At 42.6% G+C, this 6,241-nt stretch overlaps 1 pseudogene; it reads left to right on the top strand.

Annotated features, from left to right (window-relative positions):
* Window positions 1–1,413, top strand: part of LOC101084280 — a 35,440-nt pseudogene extending 34,027 nt beyond the window's left edge.
* The last annotated feature ends 4,828 nt before the right edge of the window (window positions 1,414–6,241 follow it).

The raw sequence follows: 6,241 nt of genomic DNA on the forward strand, positions 1-6,241 counted from the left end.
TTTTTTTTTAATGTTTATTTATTTTTTTGAGACAGAGAGAGACAGATCCTGAGCGGGGAGGGGCAGAGAGAGAGGGAGACATAGGATCTGGGCTTCAGGCTCTTAGCTGTCAGCACAGAGCCTGACTCATGGGCTCGAACCCACAAACCATGAGATCATGACCTGCGTCGAAGTTGGGCGCTTAACCGACTGAGCCACCCAGGTGCCCCCAGAAGTCTTGGATGGCAACCACATACGTGGAACATGAGACGCTTACCCTAGGAGAGAGGATTAGGAGAGGCACTAGCCACAGCTGGAGAATCCCACCACTGACTGTTGAAATACACGAAATGGTTTTACATTTGCCAGCGTCTTGGGACTGGAGAAATGTTTGTGGTACCAATTTTGTTCCTCCTGTTCGAAGCCAAGCATCTTGTGGAAGCTGCTACTCATTTGCTTCCGTGGGTATGCTGGAAGCAAGGATCCATACACTAACCAACAATACTCAGACCCCAATCTTGAGTCCCCAGAGGTTGTCTCTTGCAGCCAGCACGCTCAAGGCTGTGAAGGTGGGCCGTACCTCATCACAGGAAAATACGCCCACGATTTTGGGCTGATAGAAGAGCCACGCTTCCCTTACACAGGCACTGATTCTCCATGCAAACCGAAGGAGGACTTGCTTCCATTACTCCTCCTCCGAGTACCACTATGTGGCAGGCTTCTACGGGGGTCTGCAATGAGCTGGCCTGTCGTGGCCCCGTGGCAGTTGCTTTTGAAATCTATGATCTCTTCCTCCACTGGCACAGGGGGATCTATCTACTACTACACTGGTCTGAGAGACCCTTTTTTTGTTTTGTTTTTTGACAGACCCTTTCAACCCCTTTGAGCTGACTAATCATGCTGTTTTGCCCGTGGGCCACGGCACCGACAGCCTCGGGGGTGGTTTGCTGGATTGTTAAAAATAGCTGGGGCCCTAGCGGGAGCGAAGATGGTTACTTCGGGATCCTCAGAGGAACCGATGAGGGTGCAATTGAAAGCACAGCGGTGGCAGCCACCCCGGTTCCCAAATTGGAGGGTGCACATCCCGGCATCTCATCCCGACCGCCATCAATCACGAAAGGGCAGACTGGAGACTCTCACAGCAGCAATTTCAGAACATTACAAATAGATTCCTATGAAGATTTCTGCCTTCAGTGTTAAAACTGCCTTCGATTTGGGTTCACCTCCCCCTTGACCACCGGCCTGCTTTCCAGCTCTGCAGTACCAAAATGCGGGATTTTGTTAGTCATTTGTAATTCGCACGTGCTATAGTTTTAAAAGCCTTTTTGAGAACACAGCCTTATTTTTACGTTGTGAAAAATCACAGGAAAATACGCAAGGTCCGTTAAATGTTTAAAAAGTTAAAAGATTTTTAAAATATTTTATTTCCTTGGAGACCGAGAGAGAGCATGAGTGGGGGAGGGACAGAGAGAGAGGCAGAGAGAGAATCCCAAGCAGACTCTGCACTGTCAGCATGGAGGCTGATGTGAAGCCCAACCTCATGAGCAGTGAGATCATGACCCGAGCTGAAATCAAGAGTCAGATGTTTAACGGACTGAGCCACCCAGTTTCAAAGGTTTTCTGTAAAAAAAAAAATAATAATAATAATGAATACCATTTGGACACTTTTTTATAAAGACTAAATGAAATAATGTAAGGTAGTCATGTATAGTGTCTCATACTTTGAAGTTTTAAGATTTTTGCTAAAGTAGCTACAAGGTAAGTTGAGCCCGGATTTGTGCTCTGGCAACATCTGTTCTATTTATTTATTTTTTTTCTGTAATGGGAATCAAGATTTTAAAATTAATTTTTGGTGTGTGTGTCTGCGTACTTGATGGCCTCATCACTGGGGAACTCCAAAACATATTTGATGAAGGAATTCTAGCATCTCTGGCCAATTGCCCTTTTAATTGAGTACCCAGGTAGCAATGGGACAGCTAACCTGAGGTAGATTATTTCTCCTATAACTCATTGTCCTCAGTCAGATTTTTCTCAGGGGATGGGGCTAGAGTGAGTAAATTGACTATGTTTGCTCATGTTCATTCTCTTATTGTAGATATATCTTCCTGAAGTAAATGTTGAGTTTTTAATTGGTTTCAGAATGATTTAATCAGTGTTTATGCTCTGGTCATAAAGAACACTCTGTGATAGGCTTGCCATCTGTTCAAGATAAAAATGAAATCCCTTTTGAAGAAGTGGGCAGTTGATAGAAAGATTTTAATGAATGTTTAATGTTATTGTATCTATGTGAGGGGCTTATGGTGACACTAACATAAATGTGTAAGCCTAAGGGCTCAATCTTAGTGTTTCAGCTTCTATTAAGTCTCTGTTGGAGAATTGTATTTTGAATCTCTGAAGTTGTATACCGAAGTGATAGAGGGTAGATTTAATGCGGTAAAATGTTTGCTCCAGTCAAGTTCTGGTTTGAATCTGCTCACTCCTGCCTGGTCACTGCCTTCCAGTAGAATGAGTCTGTTCATTCCGACCGAATGGTTTTCTCCTTCAGGAACCCATCTTTCTTTAAAATGTATGGATTTTAGGAAATACTTTCATCTGCTTGGAATCTAAACCATGTTTAGATCTTACTACTCTAATGTACAGTAGGTTTTTGTTGTTGTTGTTGCCGATATACATCCTAACAATATTTCTTTCATGTTTGAATGACCTTGCTTCTCCTTCCAGGTATTTTGTTTCTAAAACACGGACCCATTATAGTATCGTGCACATCTTCTCAGATCCTTGGTGTCTCTTCCAACTGAAGCACACAGTCCTGGAAAACTCAGTAAGAGGTCTAGCCAGGGAACAATTTTCTCATTTAAGGTTGTCACTGCATATCGTTTAGTTTCCACTTGGATTTGTGATTGAAGTTGCTACAAGGGTATTATAAAAGAAAAAGGAAGAGGAAAGCTTTTCCCAAAATGTGATATCATGAAGTACATAAACTTGACCGGCAATGTGAAAATTTAGTGTATTTTCTTCCATATAAAATGCTATTTGGCACAGTATATGTTTCCCAGTGTCATATCGCTATAGAATAGTTGCCTCTTTGCCAGAAGCTATCTGTCAGTGTTCTCAATATCTGCAGGTGGTAAGTATGCTTCAGAATTCAGAGAAGGAGAACGGTGTGCTCGCAGGGATTTGTGAAAGTGCTTGACAAAAAATATGACCTTATTTTGGACTACTTGTGCATAATCAAGACATTTGCTAGATTTCTTGCTGCCAGGGACAGTTTAATCCATCCTAATTAGTGATGGTGGTTATCATTACAATTTAGACAGCAAAAATTTTCTGGCATATATTTTATGTTGTAATTATTATATTTTCATTTAAGTCAATATAATTTACGTACAAAAGAAAGTAAAGAATCTGGTACCTACCAGGAGAAATTGTGCTGGTGTAAATGTCAGGATACAGTAGCATGTACATACTTATGACAATGGCCTTGAGAATTGAAGACAAGTCCACTAGGGTATACAAATTACGGTACTTTTGGCTGTGGATGATAACATATCATACTACATGCGGTTTTTGGTAATAGAGACTTATATTTTCACATGAAAAGAAGCTCAGACACAGATAGTTCCAGGGTTGATTTAATGCTCAGTAGCATCAGGGCTCTTCATATTCTGTTTTTCCAGGGAAGAAATTCTGTCCCAGACGGGCCTGGCAGGCTTTCCTTCATACCTCACTGTTGAAACCTGGAAAGGTGACTATAGCCAAGCCCTTCACTGATGGGGGTCCAGGAGGGGCAGGGAGAACTGTGTGATAAGCTGGGACCAATCACGACTAGGTCCCTGGAGCTGTGCCCATTCCCTGAGCATGTTGCCATCTCCACAAAACTAGAGTTCCCTTATCAAGGAAGATCAGGATGGGGTGGGCCCAGCTGCTGGGGACAACACATAGTTTTTGCTACACAAGCCACTCAAGAGCATGGGTAGAAACAGTAAATTGTAGGGGCGCCTGGGTCGCTCAGTCGGTTGAGCGTCCAACTTCAGCTCAGGTCATGAACTCGTGGGTTCGTGGGTTTGAGCCCCACCCCAAGCTTTGTGCTGACAGCTCAGAGCCTGCAGCCTGCTTCGGAATCTGTGTCTCCCCCTCTCTCTGCCTCTCCCCCATTCACACTCTATCTCTCTCTCAAAAATAAATCAAACATTAAAAGAATTAAAAAAAAAACAGTAAGTGGCCACCTCTGACTCTTTTACACATCTTCTTCAAATCCAAAGACATGTTAGGTTAACAAACAAGTTTGTCAGTTGGATGGAAGTGGCTTTAACTCATCATTTTCTGTTACATTTGTGATAAAAAGTGTTGCACTTCCCCTGGTTCCCCTAAGGTTCTCTTTGGACATCCGTACTTGGTACCATGAGGGGAAATCTGTCGTCTTGGGTAAAATTGCGTTGCAGATGCTCAGTATGTATACCAGTGGTACGGTAGAGATATAAACAGGGCTCAGGAATTTGGGGCAGCGTTTGCTTAACCATGCAGACTGAAATCGGTTCATCTTTGTTGCGGTAATTGTCTCACGTGGAGGGAAATGAAGAGAATTTTTCAACTCCGTAAGAGGGGCCATGCTGCCCTCAAAACACGTTGCATTTGTAGAAAACCCAGTAACATTTTCTATTTGAGTCATAAAACTTTCAAAAACCCATTGCATTGCTTGTCATAAACATGCATTTTGTACTGGTTTTGGAGAGACTGTATTAAGTGTTGGGTGACGTGACCTATTTTATTTTCAAAATAAAATCTCATACAGTATGGCAACATCATAGTCACCAAGAGCACTGGCTTGGAAGCCAGAGTGTTTGGCCGTGAATTCTAACTCAGTAGATATTGAGGAGGTTGTGCCTCACCGTTTGTATGCATGAAATAGGGACATTACCTACCTCAGGGTTATTACGGGGATTAAGTTATTATTTTAGTATTCTTCAGACATGCCTTGCATTATAGGTGTAGGCTTTTTTTTTTATATGAAATTTATTGACAAATTGGTTTCCATACAACACCCAGTGCTCATCCCAAAAGGTGCCCTCCTCAATACCCATCACCCACCCTCTCCTCCCTCCCACCCCCCATCAACCCTCAGTTTGTTCTCAGTTTTTAAGAGTCTCTTAGGCTTTGGCTCTCTCCCACTCTAACCTGTTTTTTTTTTTTTTCCTTCCCCTCCCCCATGGGTTCCTGTTAATTTCTCAGGGTCCACATAAGAGTGAAACCATATGGTATCTGTCTTTCTCTGTATGACTTATTTCACTTAGCATCACACTCTCCAGTTCCATCCACGTTGCTACAAAAGGCCATATTTCATTTTTTCTCATTGCCATGTAGTACTCCATTGTGTATATAAACCACAATTTCTTTATCCATTCTTCAGTTGATGGACATTTAGGCTCTTTCCATAATTTGGCTATTGTTGAGAGTGCTGCTATGAACATTGGGGTACAAGTGGCCCTATGCATCAGTACTCCTGTATCCCTTGGATAAATTCCTAGCACTGCTATTGCTGGGTCATAGGGTAGGTCTATTTTTAATTTTCTGAGGAACCTCCACACTGCTTTCCAGAGCGGCTGCACCAATTTGCATTCCCACCAACAGTGCAAGAGGGTTCCCGTTTCTCCACATCCTCTCCAGCATCTATAGTCTCCTGATTTGTTCATTTTGGCCACTCTGACTGGCGTGAGGTGATACCTGAGTGTGGTTTTGATTTGTATTTCCCTGATAAGGAGCGACGCTGAACATCTTTTCATGTGCCTGTTGGCCATCCGGATGTCTTCTTTAGAGAAGTGTCTATTCATGTTTTCTGCCCATTTCTTCACTGGGTTATTTGTTTTTCGGGTGTGGAGTTTGGTGAGCTCTTTATAGATTTTGGATACTAGCCCTTTGTCCGATATGTCATTTGCGAATATCTTTTCCCATTCCGTTGGTTGCCTTTTCGTTTTGTTGGTTGTTTCCTTTGCTGTGCAGAAGCTTTTTATCTTCATAAGGTCCCAGTAATTCACTTTTGCTTTTAATTCCCTTGCCTTTGGGGATGTGTCGAGTAAGAGATTGCTACGGCTGAGGTCAGAGAGGTCTTTTCCTGCTTTCTCTTCTAAGGTTTTGATGGTTTCCTGTCTCACATTGAGGTCCTTTATCCATTTTGAGTTTATTTTTGTGAATGGTGTGAGAAAGTGGTCTAGTTTCAACCTTCTGCATGTTGCTGTCCAGTTCTCCCTGCACCATTTGTTAAAGA

This window comes from Felis catus, chromosome B1 (genome assembly GCF_018350175.1).
Source record: "Felis catus isolate Fca126 chromosome B1, F.catus_Fca126_mat1.0, whole genome shotgun sequence".
NCBI classification, from domain to species: Eukaryota; Metazoa; Chordata; class Mammalia; order Carnivora; family Felidae; genus Felis; species Felis catus.